The sequence below is a fragment of the Salmo trutta genome, chromosome 30 (assembly GCF_901001165.1).
Source record: "Salmo trutta chromosome 30, fSalTru1.1, whole genome shotgun sequence".
Lineage (NCBI taxonomy): Eukaryota > Metazoa > Chordata > Actinopteri > Salmoniformes > Salmonidae > Salmo > Salmo trutta.
In genome coordinates this window covers 19418123-19436124 of record NC_042986.1, presented here as the reverse complement: position 1 = coordinate 19436124, position 18002 = coordinate 19418123, and the positions used below count along the sequence as shown (strand labels likewise).

Sequence of the window (18002 nt, the reverse complement as noted above, 5' to 3'; positions counted from 1 at the left end):
CTTCTAGCCATCATCGATCCACTTTTCATTTTCCATTTGTTTTGTCTTGTCTTCTCACACACCTAGTCTCAATTTCCCTCATTACATGTTGTGTATTTAACCCTCTGTTCCCCCCATGTCTTTGTGCGGAATTGTTTATTGTAAGTGCATGTGCACGTTTTCTCTGGTGCGCACCGGGTTTTGTACCCATTTGTTTGTTGTTCTGGTTACCGGTGGTTTTATGAATAAAACTGCTCCGTTGATTACCAAGCTTTGCTCTCCTGCGCCTGACTTCCCTGCCGCCAGTTATGCACTCCCTTACACACTCCTGTGTTCCAATGGCAAGTTGTTGTTAGCTAATCCAAGTTGATCATTTTAAAAAGATAATTGATAATTAGAAAACCCTTTTTCAATTATGTTAACACAGCTGAAAACTGTTGTTCTGATTAAAGAAGCAATAAAACTGGCCTTCTTAGACTAGTTGAGTATCTGGAGCATCAGCATTTGTGGGTTCGATTACAGGCTCAAAATGTCCAGAAACAAAGGACTTTCTAATGAAACTCGTCAGTCTATTCTTGTTCTGAGAAATGAAGGCTATTCCATGCGAGAAATTGCCAAGAAACTGAAGATCTCGTACAACACTGTGTACTACTCCCGTCACAGAACAGCGCAAACTGGCTCTAACCAGAATAGAAAGAGGAGTGGGAGGCCCCGGTGCACAACTGAGCAAGAGGACAAGTACATTAGAGTGTCTACTTGAGAAACCGACGCCTCACAAGTCCTCAACTGGCAGCTTCATTAAATAGTACCCGCAAAACACCAGTCTCAACGTCAACAGTGAACAGGCGACTCCGGGATGCTGGCATTCTAGGCAGAGTTGCAAAGAGGACTTGTGAGGCGTCTGTTTCTCAAACTAGACACACTAATATACTTGTCCTCTTGCTCAGTTGTGCACCGGGGCCTCCCACTCCTCTTTCTATTCTGGTTAGACCCAGTTTGCGCTGTGTGTCTAAAAACTCTGCAACTATACGTTGCACAAGCTATCTCTATTAGTCTTTGTGGTTAAGCCCTGGCTGTTGCGAGAGTGTGCTTGCAGGCTAGGTCTGAGTCCGACCGAAACTAGATAAAGAGAAGTAACCACTGTCTGGTTTTGACATTTTGATCTTGTGTGACAGTGGACAATGCTAATAAATTCAGAGAAGCTACTGTACTAGGTCACCTTATAAGGTAACCTCAGCTTATTGATACACACATACATTGACGTAGGTGATCATACCACTAGGGAGTGATCACATGTATAAAATCAGCAGCGCAGAACTTACTCGGAAACATGCGTGCTATGTTCCTGTTGTCAACTTCTGTCTGCAATTGCATTAATAAAGGTTTTTGAATGATTTAATTAAAGATATTGTCTGAATGCTCATTTTACCAATGAGCCAATGATTGACAAGGAACAAGGAATGAACCCCAACATTAACGAGGCAATGAAGCCCTCAAAACTGCTTCAGCACATCAAATCCAATCACTGTGCACTTAAAGACAGACCTGTTGAATGCTTTGAGCGAAGAAAACGTGAACAAGAAGGACAGACGCAAGTCTTGAAAGCCATTGCATCAACAAATGTGGCTGCACTGAGAGCGTCATATTTAGTGGCTAGCCGTATTGCTAAGGCCAAGAAGCCTTTCACTATTGGCAAGGAGTTGATTCTACCTGTTGCTAAGGACATTTGCCGTGAACTCTTAGGAGAGGCTGCAGCTAAAAAGATAGCACAGGTTCCTCTTTCGGCTACCACCGTCACTAGGCGAATTGATGAAATAGCAGAGGACGTTAAGGCACAATTGTTAGAGGCTTAACGAGTCACCGTGGTATGCAATCCAGGTTGATGAATTTACCGATGTCGACAACAACGCAATACTGCTTGTTTATGAGCGATATATATTTCAGGATGATGTGCATGAGGATATGTTGTGTGCGCTTCCCTGCCAACAAACACAACGGCCGCAGGACTATTCAAGTCTTTGGATGATTACATGTCAGGAAAATTGGATTGGTCATTCTCCTCACGAAGAACAATCACCCACAAACACCTGTGGAACAAACCTAACTTAAATAGGCCCTCCAATTAGAGACAACGACAACCTGCTGCCTCTAATTGGAGGTCATGCCAAATAACACCAACATAGAAATACAAACCTAGAACCAAAACATAGACATACAAGTTGCAATGTTTTATTATATGGTCATTACAAAAAAATATGCACTTTATGTTTTTATAATATCATCGCGTTAGACCTACTTAAAACTAAAATGTTATGAAAAAGCGTCTATACTAAACTTATAGGCTTAATCGATATTCCGTCTGGTCTTGTTGGGAACCTTAGACCACTGCGCCACTCGGGAGGCCCTACTACATTGTTGAGGGAGATGGCGCATAAGCATTTAGCTGAACCTTTGTACCTGCTGTAAACAGTGTATGCAACGAATACATTTTATTTGATTTATGTTTTGACCAAATAGATGTCAATGTTTGGGCTCTTATAGGGTTGGAGACTCCTGCTGGCTATGCATCTCAATCTCAATGTGCACTTGTCTACTACCCACATGGTGGTCCTCTGTAGCCCAGTTGGTAGAGCATGGCTCATGCAACTTTAAAATAAAGATAGCCTCATTGGCGTTGCCCGTGCTGTCACAGACACCCTAATAGACCTCTATGGTGTCAATTGTTTCAGTTATGACCATTTCGGTTTGGACAATTTTGACTTATTTTGGACTATGGGGATTCTTTGGACTAAAGAATCCCCATAGCTAACATATGGGTGGCTATCTTTAATTTGGACAGATATACATCCCAGTTTTAGTCCCAAAACCGTAGTTTACATATTTCTTTATACATTAGATTTTCGGTATTGAACCTTCTTAAAAATAAATGTTGATTTACCAACTTGCTCCCTAGTTTTCTCCAAAATGTTTGCAGACTACTCATCATGTGGTCATGCTGGAGAGGGGTGCAATCCCATCACCTGGTGATATTTTTTGTAAGGGTGTGGCTTAAGGCACATTCATTCTACAGTCTTTAAATGTGTGTGTTTTGGTATCGACATCAAAAGGTGGGACAGCTTTTTTTTTAGAAAGATGTTTAAAAGTAAATAAAATCACAAATTAGATCAGTTTCTTCCAATGTAATAATATAACAACTCTAGATGTTCTATTGAAATAATAGAGTTAAAAATCACAAAAATCATGAATTGCTTTATTTTCAATCATGAAGTTTTGGAGGGTTTGGGACAGCCACCTCGCAATAGAAATAGGTGTATAAACATTGAGTTTGTACTATATTCATTTAACAATATGTTTGTTTTTGCCTTGGGCTGAATTACAAATATCATGATGTAAAAGAAATCCAAAATTTTAAGACTTAACTGTTTTTATAAATGTATAAACTGCAATTTGCAAAACTTCTGTAGAATCACCCATTTACTTGTGTTTTTTGTTTGTTTTTAGGCCATGTGGTGTGCCAAGAAGGGCTGCAAACGAACAACAACAGTTTTCAACAAACCAATTCCAGTCGTATGCACGAAACAAGCAGTATAGGGAAAACATGCCCTCCCAATATTGCATCTGAATGCAATGCTAACCCCAAAAGTTCTCAGCAAACATTGAAAACAGCCGACACAAAGGAGTCAGGTGCTAGCAGTCAGCAAGCATGCACAAACATGCAAATACAGGCCACTGAGGAGAGTAGCATCTGTGTCTCTTCAACTTCAGAGATGGACTCTAGTGCAGAACCTAACAATTTGCTCCCGCCTATCATAAAGTCAGCGGTGAAGCAGAGGCAGGTCAAAAGAGGGCTGTCGTAAACTATAGAGGACAAACAATGGCACTGCCCATTCTGTCAACACTTAGATAGTTAACACATAGATACTAGGTCACCTTTGGAAGTGAAGAGACAGAGAGAGAGACAAAAATAACATACATCATCCAAGCAGGCACTGCTGGGACTTTGCTAATTGCTTTCTCCAGGACATGAGTTTCAATAGGCGCTGACCCGACCTGACCACCCTGGCTGCCGGGTCTTCTTCCCAGGCCTGTTCATGTTCTCCAAGAAATGCCTCACGTTCATCCCTGCACTAAGGAGGAGCGAAGGGGATGCGGTCAGTGTCAACTGGGTTGGTGTCCTCCGTTCAGGCGATAATGGCCTCCTCAACTGGTTACATCACTGCCTCCTCCTGTGAAGACATCATCAAGGATCAGTATTGGCTGACCAGCACCTACATCCTCTTTGCCATGCCCTACTTTGTGTATGAAATCTATGCTATGGTCATATTCTACTGGTACAAGCTACGGGTCATAGATCACCAAGCAGACAGCTGTGCCAAACGCCTGACCTGCGACGCAAGTTCCTCATTGTGCTCCAGCACGTAGTCATGGTCACTGTGTGCTTCCCCATCTCTGTGTTCTGGCGACAGGGCAAGGGGGATTACTTTCAGGGCGTCATGTTACGGGCTGAACTCAGCACACCGTCGCTCTGTCTGGGAAAGATCCTCAACCACTACAAACAGCAACACACTCCCCTGGACAAAGTGAATGGGGCTACAATGCTGCAGTGTTAATTTTGGCACTTTTTTTGGCACAAAAAATGACTTTTTGTCATTTTTGTCATTTGAATAATTACTTAGTCTAAAATGATGAAAACATTTTAGGCCATTTTAGTCAACTACACTGAACAAAAATATAAACACATGCAACAATTTCTAAGATTTTACTGAGTTACAGTACATATAAGGAAATGAGTCAATTGAAATAAATTCATTAGGCCCTAATCTATGGATTTCACGACTGGGAATACAGACATGCATCTTTTCGTCACAGATACACTATACATACAAACGTATGTGGACACCGCTTCAAATCAAATCAAATGTTATTTGTCACATCGCTGAATACAACAGGTGTAGACCTTACTGTGAAATGCTTACTTACGAGCGCTTAACCAACAATGCAGTTCAAGAAATAGAGTTAATAAATATTTAATAAATAAACTAAAGTTTTAAAAAGTAACACAAGACATTTACATAACAATAACGAGGCTATATACAGACGATACCGGGACCGAGTCAATGTGCGGGGGTACAGGTTGGGGGGGGGGGGGGGGGGGCATTTGATTAGCTGTCTTCAGTAGTCTTATGGCTTGGGGGTAGAAGCTGTTTAGAAGCCTTTTGGACCTAGACTAGGCGCTCCGGTACCACTTGCCCTTGTGGTAGCAGAGAGAACAGTCCATGACTAGGGTGGCTGGAGTCTTGCTGACAGGTGTATAAAACCGTGCACACAGCCATGCAATCTCCATAGACAAATATTGGCAGTAGAATGGCCTTACTGAAGAGCTGATGGACTTTCAATGTGGCACCATCATAGGATGCCACCTTTCCAACAAGTCAGTTCAATTTCTGTTTTTGTGCTGTTATTGTGAAATGTAAACGTCTATGAGCAACAACGGCTCAGTCGCGAAGTGGTAGGCCACACAAGCTCACAGAACGTGACCGCCGAGTGCTGAAGCGCACAGCGCGTAAAAATTGTCTGTCATCGGATGCAACACCCACTACCGAGTTCCAAACTGCCTCCGGAAGCAACGTCAGAACAATAATTGTTCATCGGGATCTTCATGAAATGTGTTTCCATGGCCGAGCAGCCGCACACAAGCCTAAGATCACTATGCGCAATGTCAAGCGTCGGCTGGAATGGTGTAAGCTCGCCGCCAGTGGAAACGTGTTCTCTGGAGTGATGAATCACGCTTCACCATCTGGCAGTCCAATGGATGAATCTGGGTTTGGCAGATTCCAGGAGAAAGCTACCTGCCCGAATGGTCTGGGGCTGTTTTTCATGGTTCGGGCTAAACCTCTTAATTCCAGTGAAGGGAAATCGTAACACTACAGCATAAAATGACATTTTAGACAATTTTGTGCTTCTAACTTTGTGGCAACAGTTTGGGGAAGGCCCTTTGCTCTTTCAGCATGACAATACACCCGTGCACAAAGGGAGGTCTATACAAAAAATGGTTTCTCGAGATTGGTGTGGAAGAACTTCACTGACCTGCACAGAGCGCTGACCTCAACCCCATCAAACAACTTTGGGATGAATTGGAACGTCAACTGCGAGCCAGGTCTAATCGCCCAACATCAGTGGCCGACCTCACTAATGCTCTTGTGACTGAATGGAAGCAAGTCCCCGCAGCAATGTTCCAACATCTAGTGGAAGAATGGAGGCTGTTATAGTAGCAAAAGGGGGACCAACTCCATATTAATGCCCATGATTTTGGAATGAGATGTTCGACGAGCAGGTGCCCACATACTTTTAGGCATGTAGTATACCTTAAAAAAAGAAGGTAGGAGTGTGGATCAGAAAACCAGTCAGTATCTGGTGTAACTACCATTTGCCTCATGCAGCGTGACATATCTCCTTCGTATAGAGTTGATCAGGTTGTTGATTGTGGCCTGTGGAATGTTGTCCCTGGATATTGGCGGGAACTGGAAAACACTGTCTTACACGTTGCCAGAGCATCCCAAACATGCTCAATGGGTGACATGTCTGGTGAGTATGCAGGCCATGGAAGAACTGAGACATTTTCAGCTTCCAAGACTTGTGTACAGAACCTTGCGACATGGGGCTGTGCATTAGGAGCTAAAACCAGGAATTTGAAGATTTAATAAACCCCAGAATGGGTACGCAGTCCCTGGACACGACAGAAGTGAATATGAAAAAGGTTCAGGATACCAAATTACGTTTCATGCTGACGCGTTTTCGGACCAGAACATGTTTTTAACCTTTATTTCATTAAAGTACAGTACTTTTCTATTGAGCAATTGTTGTGCCTTAGTTCCGCATTCTAGGAAATGTTAAATGTATCAATATCATGTTTGTATAATCCCCTACTAAGCAAGCATACTAAAGGAGTTTACGAACTAAACAAACATAAAAAGTACATTCCTAATCAGCTTGTGGGCCATTTTCAGCTAGAATATGAACCAGTCTGATGTGTGGTATACCGTTACGGACAATTAAATGTTTTTTTTTTTTTAAATATCCTTAATGAAGTCCATGTAGACTTTGTGTCCTCTTGTTAAGTCATTGATTTATTGGTGACAGACGGCTTGTATGCGTAATAGATGAAGTGTGGGGGACCACTCGGACTAACAAAGAACCATTCATGTCTTGGGTTGGAGTTCAACTGAGTTCTTAACGGTTCCACAGGGCATGAGCAGTGATCTAAGAGGGCTGAGTCGTCAAAAAGTTAAAAAAAACATGACCAGAGCTGAGATGGTGATGGTAGCCAAATACAGGCACACACCCTCTCCGAAGACTTTTTCCTCACTTATTCATGCGAATATGCACCATGCACACGCGCACGCGCACACAGGCCAGAAGCTACACTACCACAACAATGTGAGATCTCAAATGTTGGCAAAGCCTACTTTTGCTAATCTTTTCTTGTCCGAGTGAGGGACACGCTGTAAATCAAGAGGACTCGATGTGTTCTGAAAGATGAGACATTGAGGATTATAATAAATACCTCTGATGCCATACAAGAAAACCACAAACCCGTGAGTCAAAATAGGAACTTCACATTTCCATATTATAAAACTCATGTAATTTACAGTTTCGACGACTATGATCGCTATGTTTAATGTACAGTTACAAGGGTTGTCCTGAACAGAATGATCCTGTTTGCCATATTGTGAAGGAAATTAGCCACAGAACTGACTCCATCCATGACTCCATCCTATGCGCATCAAAATGACCTTTGGTTTCTCTGATGTGCCTTGTGAAAGCCTAAGACCATATTTTATAACTTAGATAGTCATGCTGGCAATAGAATACACTTTCAAATGATTCCCACCTGACACAGATTGCGATTTATAGTGGACCAGTTTTGGATTGGTCCATTATATTTATGGTCCAAACACACCAAGACAGTCATGAAGAGGGCACGACAACGCCTATTCGCCCCTTAAGAGACTGAAAATATCTGGCATGGGTCCTCAGATCATCAAAAAGTTCTACAGCTGCACTGTCAAGAGCATCCTGACTGGTTGCATCACCGCCTGGTATGGCAACTGCTCGGTCTCCGACCACAAGGTGCTACAGAGGGTAGTGTGTGCTGCCCAGTACATCACTGGGGCCAAGCTTCCTGCCATCCAGGACCTCTATACCAGGCGGTGTCAGAGGAAGGCCCTAAAAATTGCCAAAGACTCCAGCCACCCAAGTCTAGGTCTAAAAATGCTTCTGAACAGCTTCTACCCCCAAGCCATAAGACTGCTGAACAGATAATCAAATGGCTACCTAGACTATTTGCATTGACCCCCTCCTTTTTTTTACGATGCTGCTTCTCACTGTTTATTATCTATTATCTATGCATAGTCACTTTACCCCCACCTACATGTACATATTACCTCGACTAACCTGTACCCCCGCATATTAACTTGGTACCGGTAACCCCTGTGTATAGCCTCATTATTGTTATTTTATTGTTGCTCTTTTATTTCTTACTTTAGTTAATTTAGTAAATATTTTTTCTTAACTCTCATTTTTCTTAAAACTGCATTGTTGGTTAAGGGCTTGTAAGTAAGCATTTCACTGTAAGGTCTACCTGTTGTATTCGGCGCATGTGACAAAAAAACATTTGATTTGATTGTGTAAACAACAACAGTAATTTTGTGATGTTGGGGATGCAGGGCTGTGTTCAAAACAAAAAAAAACAACAAGCGTGCTTGCTCCATTTCCTCAAAATAACAGCTAGGAGAGTCATAAAAGTGCATTAAAATGACTGAGCACACTTTGGAGAGGTGTGTGGCCACTCGGAGACACCAGTTAGACCTCTCACTCAAACCTTTGTCATTGTTTGGTCTTATGTTGCACCCAGAGACATATTATATATACACTGAACAAAACTATAAACGCACCATGTAAGGTGTTGGTCCCTTCCATATTTCATGAGCTGAAATAAAAGATCCCAGAAATGTTCTATACACACAAAAATATTATTTATTTTGTTTACATCCCTGCGAGTGAGCATTTCTCTTTTGCCAAGATAATCCATCCAGCTGACAGGTGTGGCATATCAAGAAGCTGTTTAAACAGCATGATCATTACACAGGTGCACCTTATGCTGGGAACAATAAAAGGCCACTCTAAAATGTGCTGTTTTGTCACACAACACAATGCCACAGATGATTCAAGTTTTGAGGGAGCGTTTTGAGGGAGCACACAAGTGGCATGCTGACTGCAGGAATGTCCACCACAGCTGTTGCCAGAGCATTGAATGTTCATTTCTCTACCATAAGCCATCTTCAATGTCGTTTTAGAGAATTTGGCAGTACGTCCAAACAGCCTCACAATCGCAGACCACGTGTAACCACACCAGCCCAGGACCTCCACATCAGGCTTCTTCCCCTGCAGTATCGTCTGAGACCAGCTACCCGGACATCTGATGAAACTCAGGCATATTTCTGTCTGTAATAAAGCCCTTTTGTGGGGAAAAACTCATGCTGATTGGCTGGGCCTGGCACACATGGCTGCACCCCTGCCCAGTCATGTGAAATCCATAGATTAGGGCCTAATGTATTTATTTAAATTGACTGATTTCCTTATATGAACTGTAAATCAGTAAAATTGTTGAAACGATAGCATGTTGCGTTTATATTTTTGTTCACTATAATTTGGACGATGAGGTTTCATGATGATGCATTTACATGGCACTACATTCCATGGCAGTAATGTTAGCTAAGCATGGCAATATTGACCAATAGCAGTTCACATAATTTTCAGAATTTCAAACAATGCTATATGTACAAGATTCCAAATTCTCGTCATGAATGGATAAATGGAATGCTCAAAGGCGCTAACATGGGGTGTGTTCATTAATTCACTCTGGAATGCCAGAGTACACTCAGAGTGTGCTCTAGGCGTTCGTAAATTCCGAGTGTTGTCAGATTGTCCATTTGTAAATTCACAGCACACACTGGACGCTCTGGCCGAGGAGTAGGGTTGATCCGAGCGTTCTGACCTCACAACAGCAGTCAACCATCTGAGCTAACTAGCTAAAGTTGGCTAGCTTGCTAGCTACTTCCAGACACAAATAACAGAACACCTCACTCTGACCATTTTACTCGCCCTAGCAGAGCTGGTTAGACTGTTTTCATGTTATCTAGAGCGTTTGTGACTAACTGTGCTGCTGGCAACAATTTAATAATGTTTTTTTTTAATATTCAACGGGTGTTGCACCGTTTGTAATGGAATGGTGATCGATTGCATAGCAATATTCACTAACTAATCTCATCCACAAATAGCAACATGTAGTTCCCACCTGGTTGATCTGCAGCAGCCATTTTGTGACTAAACGCCCTCCACACATCGGCTTGCTATCACAGTGTAGAGGTGAGGAGCAAACTACCATAGCAATATATAGGCCTAGCCAAAAATGAGGAGTCCAGGTTGTGAATTTGGCCAGGACACCATTAGTGCTTCCATAGAGGAGCAAACCCACCCGAATGAAGCCCTCAATGACGCTATCCATGCTAAAATGGGTTTTGTGGCAAGTGAGCCCTCTATTTAACTCCATGAGAGTCAACCCACCTGGATGAAAGCTGTGGCCGTGGTCTGTAGTCTGGTGGCCGAATCCCCGGTCCTGGAGAGTAGGTTGGGCCAGGTCTGCTCCACGCGGTAGGCCATCTCGGCTCTGCTCAGTGCCTGGCCGGGGATCAGCTGGTTCACAAGCAGCAGCCATAGCAGCTTCAGAGATGCCTGGAACACCTACTGGATAGGACAGGACCATTAACAACACACACATACAGTGCCTTTAGAAAGTATTCAGACCACTTTACCTGTGCTTAGCTCTATTCCTTCTATTTTTATCCTAAAAAAACTTTGTAGTTCTTGCCGATGACAAGCATACCCATAACATGATGCAGCCACCACCATGCTTGAAAATATTAAGAGTGGTACTCAGTAATGTGTTGTGTTTGCCCCAAACATAATGCTTTGTATTCAGGACATAAAGTTATTTTCTTTGTCACAATTTCACTCTGTCATTTAGGTTAGTATTGTGGAGTAACTACAATGTCGTTGATCCATGCTCAGTTTTCTCCTATCACAGCTATTTGACTTTGTAACTGGTTTAAAATCCCCATTGGCCTCATTGTGAAATTCCTAAGCTTTTTTTTCACTCTGTGTCAACGGAGTTACAGTAGGAAGGACATCTGTACCTTTGTATTGACTGGGTGTGTTCATACACCATCCAAAGTGTAATTAATAACTTCACCATGCTCAACAGGATATTCAATGTCTGCTTTTTTATTTATTTATCTACCAACAGGTGCCCTTCGTGGCAAGGCATTGGAAAACCTCCCTGCCTGGTCTTTGTCGATCTGTGCTTGAAATTCACTGCTCGACTGAGGGACCTTACAGGTAATTATGTGTGGGGTAAAGAGATGGGGTAGTCATAATTTTTCTTATTGTACACAGAGTTAGTCCATGCAATGTATTATCTGACATGTTAAGCAAATTTTTACTCCTGAATTTATTTAGGCATGCCATAACACAGGGGTTGAATACTTACTGACTTAAGACATTTCAGCTTTTCATTTGTAATACATTGTTAATTAAACATTTCTAAAAACATAATTCCACTTTGACATTATGGGGTATTGTGTGTAGACCAGTGACACAAAATCAAAATTGTATCAATTTTAAATTCAGGCTGTAACACAACAAAATGTGGAAAAAGTCTAGGGGTGTAAATACTTTCTGAAGGCAACAGTAATCGCATTACACCATTCTGTATGGTCATATTTACATTGACATTTTTGTCATTTAGCATGCGCACTTAGGGAAGGAACGTTAATTACAATAAGGGTTAGATGAAGAAAATCGGACCTCTCTGAAATGAAAATGGATGGCCCTCCCTCCCTTCCTCCCTTGCATAGAAGTGGATCAGAGAATCACCAGCAGCAAGAGCGACATCATTGATATATTCAGAGAAAAGAGTCGTCCCTTAGAATTGAACCCTGTGGCACCCCCATAGAGACTGCCAGAGGTCTGGACAACAGGCCCTCCGATTTGACACACTGAACTATATCTGAGAAGTTGTTGGTGAACCAGGCGAGGCAGTCATTTCAGAAACCAAGGCTATTGAGTCTGCCGATAAGAATGCGGCCTTGGCCAGGTTGATGAAGACGGCTGCACAGTACTGTCTTTTATCGATGGTGGTTTTGATATCGTTTAGGACCTTGAGCATGGCTGAGGTGCACCCCTGATAGAATAATTTGTATGTTTAAGATAATGGCTAAAGTGTTCCACTCTGAATCTGTATAACTGTGTGAAATGTATTAGAATGATAAGACTATAATCCAATGATGTGTGTATAAGACAAGTTAAGACAAAAAAGATTGTGTTACTATGTAGCAATGTGAGAAATGTATAGTTGAGACAACAAAGGACAACTGAACTGCAGATGACCTAGTTATAACTCTGAAAACTGACAACAGGAAAGAGGCCCCTTCAAAGGCCCCTCTAATCTAGGGAGGAGAGTAACGGCTAGAAACTACCAGGCTGGTAGAAAAGTGATAAACTAGGAATGTGAACTGTGGGAAAAATACAGCCCGCCTAAAAGAAAGGTGGAGTTTCTATTGATAAGAATTCAGTTGTGTGTGTGTGTGTTATAAAAAGACTGCATTCTCATTTTGAAGTCAGAGTACTCTCTGAATAAAGTATTGATCTATTGCAGAATCTGAGACTATGTTTAATTCTTTATTAAACCTGAGATTTACGACCTCTGGGGAAATAGACAAAGCTTGAGTGATAGTTAAGTTCAACCATTGGGATAAAAATTCTCGTGACAACTTGGTCCTTCAAGCCGGATCTCAATACCTGTTTCTGTCGTCCCAAAGAGCACCAAAAACCGTGCACGTTTTGATCAGAGATCCGTAAGATAAAGACCTGACCTCTGAAATTGAGGGTCCATTTCAGGCCGGTGGCGAACTGGTACACGACAGAAACGGTGACGAGATCCAACAAACATTTAATCTCAGCTGCAAGGATAAGGTCAGTAATCTTTATTCATTAGTTTGGGGTTAAATTCTAAACTTACTAAAATTGACTTAGAATGGACTGGATTAAATTCCTATAAATCATTGGTCAAGATAAATGTGAGGGAGGATTTTAACTGTACAATTAACAGTATTGATTTGTATCGGGTATACCGTCCATATAATCTAATGTAGAGAACGTTTAAGACAAAAGTTTCTATGTTAGTGTTGGCGGTACTGGGTTACAGATCTCAGTAAGAAATTTCGAGTTCGTAAGTTTGGGTCCGAAATGACTCAGGGTAGCTGAGGCTATTACCAAAATAAACTAACCTGTTGGGGATAGGGGGCAGTATTTGCACGGCCGGATAAAAAACTTACCTGATTTAAACTGGTTACTACTCTTGCCCAGAAACGAGAATATGCATATAATTAGTAGATTTGGATAGAAAACACTCAAAAGTTTCTAAAACTGTTTGAATGGTGTCTGTGAGTATAACAGAACTCATATGGCAGGCCAAAACCTGAGAAGATTCAATACAGGAAGTGCCCTGTCTGACAATTTGTTCTCCTTCTGTGGCATCTCTATCAAAAATACAGCATCTCTGCTGTAACGTGACATTTTCTAAGGCTTCCATTGGCTCTCCGAAGGCGCCAGAAAGTGCAATGACGTCTCTGCAGTCTCTGGGCGAAAAACAGCAGGAGTTTTTGTGAGTGGTCAGGCAGGGAACAATGACACTGGAGATGCGCGTCCACGAGACAACTCCATGTTTTTCTTTCAGTCTTTGAATGAATACAACGTCGCCCGGTTGGAATATTATCGCTATTCTACGAGAAAAATAGCATGAAAATTGATTTTAAACAGCGTTTGACATGTTTCGTGGTACGGTAATGGAAAATATTGACATTTTTTGTCATGAAATGCGCTCGCGCGTCACCCTTCGGATACTGACCTGAACGCACGAACAAAACGGAGCTATTTGAATATAACTATGGATTATTTGGAACCAAAACAACATTTGTTGTTGAAGTAGAAGTCCTGGGAGTGCATTCTGACGAAGAACAGCAAAGGTAATCCAATTTTTCTAATAGTAAATCTGAGTTTGGTGAGGGCCAAACTTGGTGGGTGTCAAAATAGCTAGCCGTGATGGCCGGGCTATCTACTCAGAATATTGCAAATTGTGCTTTCGCCGAAAAGCTATTTTAAAATCTGACACCGCGATTGCATAAAGGAGTTCTGTATCTATAATTCTTAAAATAATTGTTATGTATTTTGTGAACGTTAATCGTGAGTAATTTAGTAAATTCACCGGAAGTTTGCGGTGGGTATGCTAGTTCTGAACATCACATTCTAATGTAAAAAGCTGTTTTTTGATATAAATATGAACTTGATTGAACAAAACATGCATGTATTGTATAACATAATGTCATAGGAGTGTCATCTGATGAAGATCATCAAAGGTTAGTGCTGCATTTAGCTGTGGTTTTGGTTTTTGTGACATACAGTGCCTTGCGAAAGTATTCGGTCCCCTTGAACTTTTCAACCTTTTGCCACATTTCAGGCTTCAAACATAAAGATATAAAACTGTAATTTTTTGTAAAGAATCAACAACAAGTGGGACACAATTATGAAGTGGAACGAAATTTATTGGATATTTCAAACTTTTTTTAACAAATAAAAAACAGAAAAATTGGCCGTGCAAAATTATTCAGCCCCTTTACTTTCAGTGCAGCAAACTCTCTCCAGAAGTTCAGTGAGGATCTCTAAATGATCCAATGTTGACCTAAATGACTAATGATGATAAATAGAATCCACCTGTGTGTAATCAAGTCTCCGTATAAATGCACCTGCTCCGTTTAAAGCGCAGAGAGCATCATGAAGAACAAGGAACACACCAGGCAGGTCCGAGATACTGGTGTGGAGAAGTTTAAAGCCGGATTTGGATACAAAAAGATTTCCCAAGCTTTAAACATCCCAAGGAGCACTGTGCAAGCGATAATATTGAAATGGAAGGAGTATCAGACCACTGCAAATCTACGAAGACCCGGCCGTCCCTCTAAACTTTCAGCTCATACAAGGAGAAGACTGATCAGAGATGCAGCCAAGAGGCCCATGATCACTCTGGATGAACTGCAGAGATCTACAGCTGAGGTGGGAGACTCTGTCCATAGGACAACAATCAGTCGTACACTGCACAAATCTGGCCTTTATAGAAGAGTGGCAAGAAGAAAGCCATTTCTTAAAGATATCCATAAAAAGTGTTGTTTAAAGTTTGCCACTAGCCACCTGGGAGACACACCAAATGTGGAAGAAGGTGCTCTGGTCAGATGAAACCAAAATCTAACTTTTTGGCAACAATGCAAAACGTTATGTTTGGCGTAAAAGCAACACAGCTCATCACCCTGAACACCCTATCCCCACTGTCAAACATGGTGGTGGCAGCATCATGGTTTAGGCCTGCTTTTCTTCAGCAGGGGCAGGGAAGATGGTTAAAATTGATGGGAAGATGGATGGAGGCAAATTCAAAACCATTCTGGAAGAAAACCTGATGGAGTCTGCAAAAGACCTGAGACTGGGACGGAGATTTGTCTTCCAACAAGACAATGATCCAAAACATAAAGCAAAATCTACAATGGAATGGTTCACAAATAAACATATCCAGGTGTTAGAATGGCCAAGTCAAAGTCCAGACCTGAATCCAATCGAGAATCTGTGGAAAGAACTGAAAACTGCTGTTCACAAACGCTCTCCATCCAACCTCACTGAGCTCGAGCTGTTTTGCAAGGAGGAATGGGCAAAGATTTCAGTCTCTCGATGTGCAAAACTGATAGAGACATACCCCAAGCGACTTACAGCTGTAATCGCAGCAAAAGGTGGCGCTACAAAGTATTAACTTAAGGGGGCTGAATAATTTTGCACGCCCAATTTTTCAGTTTTTTATTTGTTAAAAAAAGTTTGAAATATCCAATAAATTTCATTCCACTTCATGATTGTGTCCCACTTGTTGATTCTCTACAAAAAATGACAGTTTTATATCTTTATGTTTGAAGCCTGAAATGTGGCAAAAGGTTGAAAAGTTCAAGGGGGCCGAATACTTTCGCAAGGCACTGTATATGCTTGCTTTGAAAATGGCTGTGTGATTATTTTTGGCAGGGTACTCTCCTGACGTAATCTAATGCTTTGCTTTCGCTGTAAAGCCTTTTAGAAATCAGACAATGTGGTTAGATTAACGAGTGTCTTGTCTTTAAAATGGTGTAAAATAGTAATATGTTTGAGAAATTTAAGTTATAGTATTTATGAGGTATTTGTATTTCGCGCCACGTGATTCCACTGGCTGTTGACGAGGTGGGATGGAGGTTAATGAAGCCCGAGGTTACTCCCATATTTGAGTAATTTGTAGAAGGGGGAGTAATGAGAGAAGGAGATGAAGCATAGTGCAATTCTCCAATGTTTTTGGTAAAGAAAGCAGCCCGAGTAATGACTGGAGGATGTTATATCTAATCGGCTACTATAAGGAGTGATTTAGAGTGTAATACCTGGAGCTTTATGTGTACCAGATTTATATACTTTGTTTAATTAATTAAAACTAGAAAAAAATTGTTTTACTGTGATAGATTTGGTTAATGTATATATTTTTTTAGTAATACTAGTATATCCTGATAGCCAAGGTTATTTTGGCTTTACCTTTTAGGGGAGGGAATGGATACATACTAGGGTATTATATGATTTTTTAATAAATAATTATGAGTAATTTTGGAAAATCTGAGCCCCCAGAGGGATGTTAAATTTTGATTTATGTAGATGATATTTTAGTGGATAATCCTACTTGTGAAAGATGTAAAAAATATATATACTGCAGTTGTTGACGTATATGCAGAATAAGGCCATACAATAAGTAAAAGGAAATTATAATTGTGGTAAACCGAGGTCGTTTATCTGGGATATATTATAATTCAAGAAGGGTGTATTCTGAACCCCTCTAGAAAAAAGGTGATTTTTCTTGGAATTATTAACTACTGCAGAATCTGGGTGCTATATTATGCTTTCTATATAGGGAAGTTGAGTGCAAAGAAGGCAGCTTTAAAACCATATACAGCAGCACAGATAAATCTTAGAGGACAGAACAATTGATAAAGACTTGTTACAGTAAAGCCAAGAACAAGCACCTCAAAAGGAATTGGACATGTGGACAAAGAAAGGGGTAATTCTACGAGATAATGTCTGGTATAAGGATCATTTATTATTTTATTAAAGTTACTGTTTAGATATGCGGTAATATTGACACATGGGTAAAGCCATGTGTCAACGGGGGGGATGGTAGAGCAGGTTAGGAAACACTTTGTGGCCTATGGGGCCTATGGTATAACTAACTACTTGAAAAGAAGAAAAATAATTACAAGCACTGCTGATCACACACAGAGTTAGGAGAAAAACCGACTACCAACAGGGTTCGCGGGTTACCTCCTTCACGAAGATCCCCTATCCCGACCTTTCATCACTGTGTGTGCTCCTAGAAGTGTGAGTATGGGGTGGTACCTAGCAGACCGACTAAGGGCAGGAGAGGGTTGGCGGTTTTGGGGAATATTAGGGACTCTGAGCTGCATGATAGTCTTGGTAATCTTTCTGATACATCCAGATCCACCACCTTCCGGTACTAATTATACGACGCCATTGTCATTGATAAGAAGTAAAAGACAAACTATATAACACACTGACCATCAAGGACGAGTGAGGTACAGAATAAGAGTCAAAGAAGGTCAAGATGTAGGATTTAAGGTAACATTAAACAATTTCCTAGGAAAGCAGACAACTGCACAGGGATTGGGTTGGCCAGATTAGAGTACTCGGCCAACCCACCTCGGTTCACTTTAACTCCTGGTGAGTACCAGTGTTATAGACACAAGAATGGCACCAAGAACTTAGGTGATTTTAATAGCTGTAAGGCAATA

General features: G+C 41.3%; 1 pseudogene; it reads left to right on the top strand.

Annotated features, from left to right (window-relative positions):
• The first annotated feature begins 4023 nt into the window (after nucleotides 1-4023).
• Nucleotides 4024-4664, top strand: LOC115168174 (protein FAM57B pseudogene; annotated as a pseudogene).
• Nucleotides 4665-18002: the final 13338 nt, after the last annotated feature.